The sequence below is a fragment of the Schistocerca serialis genome, chromosome 1, assembly GCF_023864345.2.
Source record: "Schistocerca serialis cubense isolate TAMUIC-IGC-003099 chromosome 1, iqSchSeri2.2, whole genome shotgun sequence".
Taxonomy (NCBI): Eukaryota; Metazoa; Arthropoda; class Insecta; order Orthoptera; family Acrididae; genus Schistocerca; species Schistocerca serialis.
In genome coordinates, this window is record NC_064638.1 from 189479999 (window position 1) to 189495145 (window position 15147).

Genomic DNA, 15147 nt, shown 5'->3' on the forward strand with positions numbered 1-15147 from the left:
TAATCATGGCGCTTCTGTTGCCTGTGCCTATGGTCAGTTTCGGATGTCAAATTAATAATCAAGTCAATTAATTCCATAAGACAATCTTAACTTCCTGTTGTACTTATGCACCACCACAAGAAGATATAAACATTTAACAATGAATGACAACAGTGGTGTAGTTAATTTTACAAAATAACGACAAGCATATTTAATCCTTTTGTAAGTACAGCAGGATGATAAACCTTACATAAAAATGACAAACCCAAACAAAAAAAGGAATGGTGTTTGTATTGCAAAGTATAAATTTGGGTGGAAGCTACACAAATTAATTCCTCCATTAATCTCTTTCACAACACCATCTGGCTTTCTTCACAGGAACCAACTGTGAAGCCCAAATCTATACAAATGAAATCAACTGCGACCAAGTATACCACAAATCGCAGTGCACCTGAGAATAAGGAGCTGTGAATATCATTTAACAACCCTACGCTGGTGCGGCAGTGTTTTACCCTTTCACTCTGATTCAGGCAACAGCAGAGAACGGCGCGCTGTGGGCGAGGGGCAGTGCTCTGAGGCAACTGTAATGTTCTGATGATTCCACGAAAATTTGCGAACTACGCAATCTGGCGTTCAGATTATCTGTACACGGGAAACTTTCCGAACAAAGCTCTTAAATCAAGGCAGATTTCAGTGTAAGGTGCACCTGTTTGGTGGTCTGACGAGACCAATTTGACAGGCCCGACGGTGCATGCTGGAATTGTCAAACGTCAGATGGCCGCCTCAGGATGAATAAGTTCACCCTTGTGGCACACGGTATGTTCGATTTCATATGAAGTTCCCCTGTTAGTGCAGTTAGAAACTGCTACTGGTTGTTAGTCCACTGCAAGATTAGGATCACACTTTTCACCCACTACGAAACGACCTGAAGTTCTTCACCATGGGAGGACCAGAAGGCGAAGAAGCAAAGAATGATAACCACTTCCCTCCTACCCTCAATACTGGATCCGAATTAGCCCCCACATTGCACAAACCAACTGAACTATCCTCTACTCATTGAACCTCCCCTTTTGACTGTTCTGTTGGGCTGGTAGCAGATAAAGCACCAGCGTTCTCGCGCTGGGGGAACAAGCCTCCTCTTTGTATTTCCTGAGAGGAACCAATCGGCGACTCCTAATCTCTCTTGTCCGAAAAAAGAAGATTTTAGACTAGGGAGGCGTCGTTCTCATGGTGACAATGGCCATATTCTGGCAGAAAACGTCTACCTAGATGGGTCTACAGTCCCTCATTTCTGGAGAGATCTAATATTTCCAGGCTGACCATCTCCAGTTTCTGAAGGAATGCTGTTAACCTACCCAGACAGTAATTCCAGTGAATTATATGTTTCTGAAGCTCTCTAGAAAAGATCGGCGACTTCCTGCTGTTAGGGAAGGGGTTAGCGTCCTGCCTTCACTAAATATGTACACCATCCACTGTGTTTGTAACGTCCCAGCCCCTAACCGGAAAATGCACATAGTTTTATAGCCTTCCCACCACTTGTACAAAAGCTCGGATAACAGCAGGGCTTCTTCCACCCACTTCCCACCAACTGGGTGCCTTTGTGATAGATTGCCACCTGGCCCAGGTAAAGCGTTTTGTGAATCCACGACCTTCTATCCCAGCCTAAATGGGAAGGAGCAAATTGCTTTGGCCACAATTCCCTCTACAGGTACGATCCACAGCGCTATGCTTCCCAGGATCACTCACAGTCATGTTGTTGCTCTCAGCATTTATGGCCCCCTGTTCTGTGACACGTCCACTATGGCCCTTGGGTACAAGTTCTCTACAGGCTACAGATGCACTTATAAGAACATTCCGCGCACAGTAGGCTGCAAGTAAAGTTATTAACCACGCACAGCAAATATAGGACTGAGGTACACCAAGATTATGACCTAAAACATAGACTTCAACCTGACTGAGTGGTGTGCCACCTCTGAACTTATGACGGAGAAAGGCCCATCACTGTTTGGCATTAAACAGCTTAAGTGGAACACCTAGAAATTCGCCAATGAAAGTGGGCAGATCCTGGAGGGACGTCTACAGTACCACCTGGAGTTATAGAAGGTAGCATCTTGGTAGCAAGGCAGTGACTTTGCACGCTGTCAACACTGTGTGTGTCTTCCTGTTAACATCAAGGACTGTTTGTCTGGAGAAGCAGATAGTGTTTGCCTCTATATGTTGCAGGAGTTGTGTAAATAGAAAAAACGAGTATTAGTGAGTACATATAATAATGATAATGACACAAAATTAGTTGTAGTAGGAAATCAATTTAATAATGTGATAGCATTGTACTGCTCATTAATTTGATTTGATTGCAAATAATAGCAAATTAAAGACTTGTTTGCTGAATTAATTATCTAAAGAGATATTGCTGAAATTAATTCTTTAAATATTACTGAGGCTACATGTACATAGCAGTTCCTAATCTCACTGAAGATGACTCTCTCGACAGGATGATGTGGCATTTTGGAGATGAATAATTGAGAGTAATTGAATAATTGGTGAGTGCATTTCCACAAACCATAACTATAAATGAGTTACACAGAAAATACCATTTTCTATTTTGTCAACAGTTTCTCAGGTGTGGCGGCTACACAGTGAGGGCCTGTGTTCCTGACCTAGCCGTATTGCCTTAATTCAAATTCCGTGTACAATAAAATAGACACACAGAACAATGATGTATAATGTTTAGTTTGCTCTGATGCCTAAGCCAGAAGAAGAAGGAAACAGATAGCTGAAAGTTGATTAAAAGAAGGGAAGGACGTAATTCCATGAGTTACAGTGCAGCTCCACTTTGGACCTGTAATTTGAGGAGCAATTCCTTCTGTAAGTGTACTGTATTTTGAAGAAGCACGGTGAGACAGTGAGGAACCTAGATGTTGTAAAGAAGAGAATTATCCGAAGAATTGCATTTTAGTGATAATCCGTCACTGATTCAAGTTGTATACATAGCTTGATAACTGATGCATGTATGAACATTGTGTAACTGCAGATTGTGTGCGTTTTCAATGTTTGCTTGGTCATAGTGAGTTGTCCTACCATTAGCTTGCTGTATATTGCGTATTACTACATGATACAGGAATTTCCACTTTGGTAATGTTAATCCCCATAAGGTGATATATTTATATTGGATGATATAAATATTTTACGTTAAGATTTGTCTCAACGTAAGATTTTTATTATTATTGTGAGGCGAGAGCTGATTGGCCCGAAATTGTATTTATTTCTATATCAGGCTTTAAGTCATTTGGAGAACTGAGTTCAAACTGCTCATTTGTTTTGTCAGTGGCATGTGTTCTGGTAACTGTATGGCTAATACTGTTAATAAAATTAAATTGCAGTTAGTTAACAATTCATACAGGCATCGCCCCAGTCCAAATCCAGTCACCGAAATTATGCGTCACCATTTTGTAGAATAATGTGGTTGAGAGTTTTGCTGGTGTAATGCTAGATGTTACTGTGGTTATGGGTTCTCACATTATTTATTATGATGTCGAAGGAGTCTGGTCGCCCAGAAAAGAAGAACTCTCAGATGACCATTCATAGACAGGAGCTCGCACATACCCTGTTCTAGACAAACCGGCTCTATGCTTGTGCCCTATTTTGTTGCCATTCATGGTAAACTATCCTGGTCTTATAGTTCAGCAAGATAATGCCCACTCGCACACGCCGAGGGTTTCTGCTGCTTGCCCTTGTGTATGCCAAACGCTACCTCGGCTACCATGGTTACTAGATCCCTCCCCAGTTGAGAACGTTTGGGGCATTTTAGGGAGGGCCCTCCTACCAGGTAGGTGTTTTGACGATCTAACTTGCCATTTGGGCAGAATTCGGATCCATATTCCTGAGAAAGACTTTGAACAGCTCTGTCAATGAAGACCGAGCCGAATACCGGCTACCATAAGGGTCAGAGGTAGACTAATCCGTTACTGAATTGCTCAGTCTGTGAAGCCCTGTTCTTGAATAAATCATCCATTTTTTTCTGGAACTGTAATCACTTGCTTGTTCATGTACACAACATCTACCGATTTTCGACCCATTTGGACAATTCGTTCAAGAGGCGTCGTTTTTTTTATCGTAGAGTTACGTCAGGGGAAAAAATGTAATAACACTTAAAGAAAACAACTATTCACGGAAATAGGAAAAATGGGAACAAGGTGAGATTTACGTACAAATGAGCTTCACACATAAACAGTTTATTCACGAAAATAAATAGTTATTTAATTATTATGTAGAAAATATAGATATGAAGCGCGAAGGTCAGGCTACAGTGAATTTACATTGACACCCTATAACAGAACCCTTACTACAATACCAGACACCTTTATTGATAATGTGAAACAATCACACCATGTCGCCGCAGGCTGCTCATCGCATTCTAATCGGGTCCATTAAGTTTGGTCAAGACGGAGACCATCTCATAGGCTATGTTCACGAGTGTACGGGGGCCTATGCTTCTCGTTGAGCTGCGGATTCTTCCAGTCGGTGAACGAATAGTGTGATGATATTTTCATCTCTAACTGCAACTACTGCACCCATAATACTGCATGTTGTCCACATTCTAGCAAGCTGCTTGCTCCACCTACTACTATGTCTTCTACAAATAGTTCAAATGGCTCCAAGCACTATGGGACTTAACAACTGAGCTCATCAGTCCCCTAGACTTAGAATTACTTAAACCTAACTAACATAAGGACATCACACACATCCATGCCCGACGCACGATTCGAACCTGCGACCGCAGCATCAGCGCGGTTCCGGACTTCAAGCGCCTAGAACTCCTTGGCCACAGTGGTCGGCATGTTTCTACAGCTCGTTTCAGTACGATTTAAAATATTCCTCGATGCGATAACATATACCAAACAGTTTATTCTTCAGCTAGTCTGGTTAAATGATCTGAGGATGGCGCCTTCTATCGCTCTTGTCTAGACCCTGTGTATCGGAAGAATGTCTCACGCGTGCACAGTGACGGATGATCTGAAGCAAGTTCAGTCGAATACGTATTTCTAATTTTCATCTCCTATCGGACAGAAGCGGACAGGAATAAACAGAAATAACTATAATGTAATTAAGAATTTTACCACCAGAGTCCAGTAATTCAGAGAAACATTCAAGACTAAAGTCAAGAGAGTGTTTTTGTGAATTGTTCTGTTTCTTTTTCTTGAATGTTTTTTGTTTATTTATGTTTGTACAACTTTGTATATGCTTTTAGTAGCGTGAATGATGCGCGAATGTGGTCTACAGTAAATATGTAGATCATTGGTCTACTGATGAACTCTGTACGAACTCGTGTGAGAAATTAAGACAGAGTGAATGCAGACGACGGGGTTTTTATACCATAATGCGTCAAGTAAGTGTATGTTAAAAGGAAAGCTAATTCGAGGGCAAATGAAAATACTTAATAACGTAAAGTATGAGAAATATCAGAAATTTAAACATTTATTTCGGAAAAAAGTGCAGTTCTACAGTGTGCTATTTGTTGATTGGTTAGTGATGAAAAGTACGGACTAACGCGGGAGAATAATGTTTCTCTATCGGCCTTAAAGAAAACTGACCAATCAGAACGGAGTATTCTTCGCGCGTCTTTTCCCTTGGAGATATAGAATGCTTACAGCAGTGCAAAGTACTCAGAGCCCATCCTTTCAGTGCTACGGTCGTGTGTAGTATGAGCTCCAAAGGAAGTTATAATTTGCCGGTTTTAGTTGTGCTACACGCTTCGAAAGTGTTTTAAGCTGAAGGCATATTTATTCCGGTCTGTTTTTAGAAAGTAAGGATTTTGTAAGTGTGGTGTGCGTACAGTAAAACCTTCGGTGCACACACCATCAGATTATTTGACTTGTCGCTCAAACGAAGTAGGCGAGTGTCAGCAATACGTCTCGTGGTCTTCTCGTGGCGTGTTTATCTTCTGCCTTTAGGTCAGACGATAGAAATTCCACTTGCACGCTTAGAGTAGCAGATTGACGGTGACCAACTTTAAACAGAACTTGATTATTTTTCAAACACATTTATTAAAATATTAAGAAGCATAAAAATAACTTAACTTGGTTCTGGATGCTATTTACAATTGACAATCTGAAGTTCCTTTGGTACGTTACTCTTATTCTCACATATCTCTGATACTTGACAAAGTGTCTATTCATTTATTTACATGGCTATGGACAGGAAAATGGTAATCTTATTAGGCGCCGACTGAAACTTGACTATAGACTGGTACAGACAAATTCAGACTGGTACAGACTAGTGCAGACAAATTCAGACTAATGCAGACCGACTAATTGGAGGTCTGTACACTCCTTATAATACCTCGAGCGTTCAGGTATCACTGTGCGAGTGTGATCCGCGAGGGGAAAAGGTTCTACATTAGCAGCAATCTCATTGGCTGCGTTACATATTAATACGCGGATCGGCGGAAGCATAATTTGGTCCATCTCTAAGACAGAGCCATCTCGTAATGCAGAGAGGGACGAGCGCTGCGCCTGCGCTGTTGGTGCTTAGCGGGGCGCGCTCTATTGGGAAAGTTGTGAAGGCGCTGACTACGCGGAGCTATGTACACAACATTAAGTAATTTTGTGTATGGGACATATATTGAGCAGACCGGTGACTAAAAACTTGAGTGCATTTGACACCGACAAAGTCAATAGTATAGCGAGCATTTTCATTTAAGAACATTTCGTGCTTAGTAGCTGTTCAGATTTCGAGAAATACGTTACCATAAACTTGGTAAGGTGAGTGAAAGGATATGTGCATGACTGTGTGAAGATTACCATGGACTTTGCAGTGAACGTGTACATCTGAAGGTTCAGAATATACCGAAGTTTTGCCAGTATTTCCACCTTTCATTCAAATTTAAGACTTTTTTCCCTATTCTTAGAATATTTACGTTGTATGCAGCCTTGTGCGAGGTGGAGTACAGTAGGTTTCTGCTCGGTTTTCCTAATGGCGATCTGATGCAACGAGATCACATGCAGGTGCAGGTAATGGACGAACGGAACCGCGCCGCTGCACATGTACATTGTGAAATTTCGCTATACACATAATTTGTAACGTTATTCAGTAGACGCACATTTCAGACGCTTCCAGTGTTTTTTCATTTAAATTTCCGACTGTCCGTTTTATGCTCAGGAAGCAAAGTTGTTCATAGAAAACAATTTTTTTTTCATAGTTATTCACTCTTTTACTCGCAAGACCTCTCATAGATGCAATGTGAATAACATAAGCACTTTTACATCGAAGTGCTGAAACGAAAAATTGTCACCGTGGATTACAATATCGACTTTTACCGGGCGCGACATCTTGGGAAGTGGGTTCCCACCGGCGACTGCAGCCTGTTTTGGTATGTAGATGACCCGCTTGCCTTGCACGGGTTTGCTGTTGGACGAGGTTTCGCGCTGCCACTGACGCCCGAGGCGCAGATCCGTCGAAAGTCCACTGTGCGCGGATTTCCATGCGAATAGCGCTAAAGGTTGGCGCGGACTCCGCAGGCACTCTGTACGGAAATAGCAGGGCGACATTTTACGTAGGAACCACGAGCGCGGCCACAGATCTGTTCACACCACAAAAAAATGGACTCTCAGAACGGTTAAAATTCCGATTTACATATTACGTTCTCCGCTGATATCCTATGAACACCTAGTTGCATAGGAAGTATGTAGACTCTGCGGGTCGATAGAAAGCTACAAATTTTCTTTTTTTCACATAGAACATTCTGAAGTTTTGAATACATTTCTCGTTTACGTAAGGGGAATTCCTCTGAATACTTTATTACATGAAGTGTTATTCTTAACTGAAACAGAGTTCCACAGTCCTCAAAAGGAAGCAATGCTGTTCCCATTTAAATGTCTACTGAACGACACTAGTGACGAAATACCAACCGTATTTTACACTCCTGGCCACCAAAATTACAACACCACTGAGACGGCGTCCAGCAAGAATCGGATTGGCACTGAATGTGCACTAGGCTCGGTTATGCAAGGAATTAGCATTTTAGCGCTATGGCATGAAGTAGATGGCGTTAACGTCATCTGTACCCTACATTTGGTTCCATCGATATCTCCCAACGTAAGACTGAAGTTTGGTACCACCATAGACACTACTAAGGCCGGTGTAACACTATTAAATTTCTTTTCTAAAGATTTGATCAAAGATATGATTACATATTCATCAAATTTATTTGACATAGGTCCTTGACGTGCCGCTAAAGAGGGATATTACACTGTCATCATATCTTTCGTCAAAGTTCAAGATGGCTGACAACAACAACTTGTTATTAACCGCAGCAGTTGCATGTACCACACTTGCACTGTGTGCTCATGTAGAAGAGAAGGGGGGGAAAAAAGGAAACGTAACTGGGTGAAGACGTGGGTTTTACGACGAGACGATAAAACCATTCAACAAAACTTGTTACGTGAGCTTGTTGTGGAGGACGTCAAGTCGTACATAAATTACTTAAGAATGGATGACTAAACATTTCAATATGTGCTCATTGAAGTGTGTCCTCTTATCACAAAGCACAATACTCAAGAACTGCTATATCTGCAGAAGACAGGCTCACGGTAACACTCGGATTCCTTGCTACAGGAGAGAGTTACTCTAGCTTACAGTACAGCACACGAATACCACAGAGCACATTAAGGAAAATAATACCTGAAACGTGTGCAACACTTTACACAGCACTAAAGGACCTATGTCTCGAGGTAAATAAATGTTCGATACACTTTATATCATTAAGAAGTATTTTTATTTTATAAACAAAGCAATTACATTTTGTGTCCGAAAACTACAAAATTAAGAGAAATGTATGAATCTGATGAGGCGTTTCACAACGTGAGGCAACCTGAGTACAAAAATAGATTAAGAAGATTGGAGATTTACAAAAAAAATTTGTGTATACAGGGTGTTACGAAAAGGTACGGCCAAACTTTCAGGAAACATTCTTCACACACAAAGAAAGAAAATATGTTATATGGACATGTGTCCGGAATCGCTTACTTTCCATGTTAGATCTCATTTTATTACTTCTCTTCAAATCACATTAATCATGGAATGGAAACACACAACAACAGAACGTACCAGCGTGACTTCAAACACTTTGTCACAGGAAATGTTCAAAATGTCCTCCGCTAGCGAGGATACATGCATCCAACCTCCGTCGCATGGAATCCCTGATGCGTTGATGCAGTCCTGGAGAATGGCGTATTGTATCACAGCCGTCCACAATACGAGCACGAAGAGTCTCTACATTTGGTACCAGGGTTGCGTAGACAAGAGCTTTCAAATGCCCCCATAAATGAAAGGCAAGAGGGTTGAGGTCAGGAGGGCGTGGAGGCCATGTAATTGGTCCGCCTCTACCAATCCATCGGTCACCGAATCTGTTGTTGAGAAACGTACGAACACTTTGAGTGAAATGTGCAGGAGCTCCATCGTACATGAACAACATGTTGTGTCGTACTTGTAAAGGCACATGTTCTAGCAGCACAGGTAGAGTATCACGTATGAAATCATGATAACGTGTTCCATTGAGCGTAGGTGGAAGAACATGGGGCCCAATCAAGACATGACCAACAATGCCTGCCCAAACGGTCACAGAGAATCTGTGTTGATGACGTGAAGTCAACATCACCTTCCTTCAATTGGGCCAACTGGCGGTGAATCGAGGAAGTACGGTACATACTGACGAAACTAAAATGAACTCTAACATGGAAATTAAGCATTTCCGGACACATGTCCACATAACATCTTCTCTTTATTCGCGTGTGAGGAATGTTTCCTGAAAGTTTGGCCGTACCTTTTTGCAACACCCCGTATGTGTGTGTATGTGTGTGTGTGTGGGGGGGGGGGGGTAGGTGGGTGGGTAGGTGCGTTACATTGAATCCTCCTCTTCTGTACCACCTTGCTGGAAGGCAGCCTGGATATATCCAGAGGTTCACGGTTGTGGAAGTCGAGATGTCACATGCAGCAAATCCGAACTGTACTGCCGTGCAACCAGGCCGTATCTCACGGCTAATGACCTCCGCAGTATTTTCATCGCATCTCCAATCTCCTTAATCTATTTTTGTATTCAGGGTGCCTCACGTTGTAAAGCGCCTTATCAGCTTCATACATCTCAACCAATTTTGAAGTTGACCTTACACACCAATTGTATTTACCGACCATGTTTATAAATAACACTACAGATGACAGAACGCTGCAACGATGCTAGCGCTCCACGTGGTAACATGTCACATTGCAGTGAACAGAGGACAAGCGACTTTTATGATAAAATCTACAACGAGGCCCTAGATTTGATCTAATTTATTTGACGACATACGAGATTTGACAAAGTGCCCTATTACACCATCAAACTTCTTTGACATAATTATTTGAGATATCAGCTTTGACAAAGAAATGTGATAGTGTAATACCGGCATAAAAGCGTAGCAGCCAGCCAATGCTGCCAACCACGACGTGGTAAAGGGACACGCGTGTGAGGGAGCTTTGTAGCTCCACCCAGACGTCCGCTATATACGTTCGGCGTCAGACCTCTATGTTCAGTCTGTGTTCGGCCGCCAGTGTTGTACCACGGAGCCACTAGAGAGTGTCAGTAAGTGGCAGTGGACGAAGTACCGACCGTATGGTCCACGCAGAGTGTATCCGCCAAATTACTCTCCTGTACTGCCAGTGAAATGGACAGTGAGTTTTGAGTTAATCGTGAATTTACGCTCAGTGTTCTATCGTCCCACTTATGGGCCACACCTTCTATGCAGATTAACTGTTCGTCTACATATGCAGTTTGTGGTGTCACCGCCAGACACCACACTTGCTAGGTGGTAGCCTTTAAATCGGCCGCGGTCCGTTAGTATACGTCGGACCCGCGTGTCGCCACTATCAGTGTTTGCAGACCGAGCGTCGCCACACGGCACGTCTAGAGAGACTCCCTATCACTCGCCCCAGTTGTACAAACGACTTTGCTAGCGATGGTTCATGACAAAATACGCTCTCATTTGCCGAGACGATAGTTACCATAGCCTTCAGCTACGTCATTTGCTACGACCTAGCAAGGCGCCATTATCAGTTGCTATTGATATTGTAAATAATGTACAGACAAGAGCTACGTTCAACATTAATGGATTAAAGTTAAGTATTCCACCATCTGCGTCCGTTTTTCTAAGTTCTAATTTCCTTGTCCTGTTCCAGACCTCACGCCAGCGTGCGTGAGCCTTAACTCGTGCCTTTCGGCTTCCTCTAATTTTCGTGGGTTGGCTCTCCTGCCAATCCACAACATAGTTCGTTTGGAATTGTGTCGTCGTTCTTTATTGTTTTAAGGGTGAATGTTCCTATCCTCCAGACGTGACACCACACTGTATATAAAATAACATTACACATCGAGTTCTCTATTCAGATGTCGCATTAAATGTTGAATGTCTGTACACAGATCGTCTTACATCGCCTGTAAAAAGTAATAAGACGTACCAGTACGTGTCCGAATTCGACGATGAAAGGACTGGTCTATTGGGACTGTGATTTATCATTCTGCAATATTGCTGCTCACCCACGTAGAGGTCTGAAAACTGTCATCCGATTATAGATTAAGCGGGTTCGTGATGGCTAAGCTTAGCGCCAAGCAGGATGCAGTCATTCACCCATGCAGGATCCTACATTACCACCACGTATGTTGAGTAAGCAAATGGGCTGGTCTGCGGCAGGCATCCTCAGTGACTTTGTCTCGAGTACTACCGACTACGACACAGCACCATCGTTGAGCCATGCCATGACGCTGCAGCAGATAGCGAAACGCCGGCAGTGGCGCGCTGTACATACATCGTCCAATTGGCGTATCTTCCTGTGGAGTCTGTGAGGACAAGGAACGCTGACAGGTGGCACTTGCCATTGTCAGTTGCACAGAGGACCTGATTCAACAGCAACACGATGGCATCTCGTAGATATAGCAAGTAATTTGGGCGTTCTTATGTGCTGGGACCAGTGGATGTGCATTTCGAAGTCGCCATGTCATTAAACTTCAACGAGATAACGGAAGATAGCATGTTTCTCATAGTGTCTTGACCTACCTCGATGTAGAGTTTTCGATTGTGGCACGGGTAGCCCGTTCCCAGTTACCTCACCTCAGTGAAAATATTTTCTCACGAGTTGACGAGAACTGGCACGCCAACGCTCTCCAGTCGCTCCGATTGATGACCGCTGCAGCAGAGTTGTGGCAGCAAGCGTTGTCGTACCATGATCTGGCATCAAAGCTCAGATCATTCTCAGACCGAGACGTTGCTACCGTCAGAGGCCGCCGTTCGGTGTGTTGTATTTCACATCTTGTACGTCCCAAATCGATAACGTATTTAATCGTGTTATCTCGCTGATACACTGCATACTTCCAATCAGTACAAGTTCGTTATTTACAGTTACGAAAATTTTAATGACCAGTAGTGTACAAGCATAGGACGCAAACTTAGTAATCTCGAAGACGGAATACAATCATTCACAAGAAAATGCAAAGTACAGGAAACTGTAAATTGGCGTTACCGTATTGTGATCTGATCATTACTGCCAAATAAACAGATTCGCTCACTGCTGTTATAGCATGTAGAGTAATGAGATACAGCTCTTCCTCAAATCTAGCATCAACAATATATGCCACAGTAATGTTCTTAATAGTGAGATACGTAAGATATAATTCGTTCAACTATGTGTGTGATTTGACAGCCAACGCACTTGAACAAATGGCAAGAAATACCTCTGACTCAGTTTGAAATAAGGAAGTTGTAACAACAGCAAGTAGCTAATAGAACTGCGACCATACTTAAAATTACTTAGTTCCTGAGTCCGACAATGAGCATAGAATGTTTATTTCACTAACAATAAAGGTCCTGTTCATGATGGGATGAGTAATCGAAACCATAGACAGAAACAGGGAAATATAGCTGTATGAACACTAGGCATAAATCATACAGCATGTGATTCTTGATGTTTACCCAGCATGTACAACGTTCTATAACGTTTTGGGACTGAAGCCAGATGACATCTACAGCTTCCCATGATATTTCGGCTGACAGCCATTCAGCCATCTTCAGAAGCGATTTACACTGTGAAACCCACCTGTGGATGGTTGAACAGATCACAGCCCGAGTATAGTTACAATGTATCTAGACATCTGGCAGCGGTCCCGAAATCTCATGGAATTGTAAGGTGTGTGGGGGCACTCTGGTGGAAGTTGGTGGATAGGATAGGATTAAAAATTTATATTTACATGTCGACAGATTGTACTGCTGTCTAGTGTCCACTTCATATATGTGCTGGGTGGCAGCGTGTTGTGCTCACGGACGTCAGTGAATGAGGCATAATGGTAATGGAGACGACTATTGCTACTTCTAGCTCAGTATGACGAGATGGGGACCTTGCAGTGCATTTATTCTCTGGTAGCCAGCAGTGCTGGCTCCACTGTGGGGCTAGATGGAAAGGCCGGGATCAGCCATAAGTGGTGCTAGTTGACGGCCAGTGGCTCAATGGTTCAGGGGTTAAGTTTCACGTCCCATTAATGCTGCAATGGTGCTAGCCAGGATCACAGTAGAATGGTGGCAGCCTGACACTACAACTATAAATCGATGACTGATTCTCTGACCAGCCTGGCGGAGAGCTAGTCTTTATTTCACCAAGGCGGGCTATTGGTGGTGTGGCTACTGCAATTATTATGTACGCCATGTGCTGAAGTGTCCATCGTTTCGGTAAGCAGCTGGTCGCCGAGCGGCAGGTGGTCTTCAGCGCCCAGGCAGCTGTAGAGCTGTACCATGTCATTACGGATTCCTTACCGGAATGACACTTCTTCCTTAGGCTTGTGCCGTTAGTCTCATCCCCACTTGGAAGAATTCTGCCCTCAGCATTCTCTCTGCTATGGTACCTTAGTAATCTTTCAGACATATCCTTTTGCACTTTGGCTCAAATCCTATACATAAAGGGTCATATTTGCAACACCTAAACAGCTAATCTTCTCGCTTATGGCTGCTGCCACGAGTAGTATAAGCCTGAAGGTGAAAGACTGGCAGGTGTTGGATCTGTGTGACAATTTAGGTAGCAGTAGATAGAGCCTGTCATTACAGATTCCCCATTCGATGAGTCTGAGGATGTGGTTTCTGTAATTGCGGCATCTAGCCAAACAGAAGAACATGAGATGAGAAAATAAATAACGTTCGTTATTAAGCCTTCTACTTGTAGCTCTGTTTATTGTGATTTATTTAAATATCCTTCGTTGTAATAAGTGCAGACAGCAATTTCCGGGCTTGTTCTGAAAATAGCCCCTCACATTCTGCCCTTTGAGACTATTCACTTCTATCTGTAAAATCCTCCTGCGGACACTCACAAATCGATACAGATGTGTTTTTCTATGTGGAACAGGTTGAGCATGCGTGTCCATAGAACTGTGTGTATCACCTTCATTGGGCACATGTGACTCACTCACCTGACACTGCAGCAGCTGTCCCTAGGGGCTCAGCATTCATTTGCTGGGTACGGGCTTGGCGACCCCGGGGTTCCTGAGCTGGGGACTGGTAAGCGCCGCCAGTCCCGTGTCACCGTAAGCGCTGGGCATACTTCAGCGACCACCGTGCGGAGCTGAGGTATAACGTTGTGTGTCTCAGGGAATGGGGATTTTGGCTTGACCGCCCGGATCGCGAAGATGGAATAAACCTCTATAAACAACCCCTCAATCTCATGGTATGCTGCGCGCTGATGAGATGCATGGCTTTTGAGGTGGAACAGTCGTTAGCGGGCAACTTCTGGGGAACCTGCCGCACCTCAGATGTATAGGGCTTACCTAGGCGCGAGGAGCTCTGTCAAGGTAGACATCTAGTTACCTAGCTGCTCGTGGGACAGAGATGGATCCTTCAAAATCCTCTTTTCCTCCTGCCAGCGGAAAGGGTGGGCTGCTGGAAGGTTCTAACACCCACTCTCAAGAGGGCCCGTGCAGTCAGTCCCTCCGATCCCGGCACATCTTTAACAAGTACAGTCTTTAGTGACACAATGCATTCTGGTAATCAGAACGTGTTTTTCATTGTAAAACGGAAGGAGGGCAGTTTTGAGAAGGTTTCGCCCTTCAATATAAAAAAGGGTTTGGAGGGCATCTGTGGCTCCTTAAAATCAGTGAAGCGTTTGCGT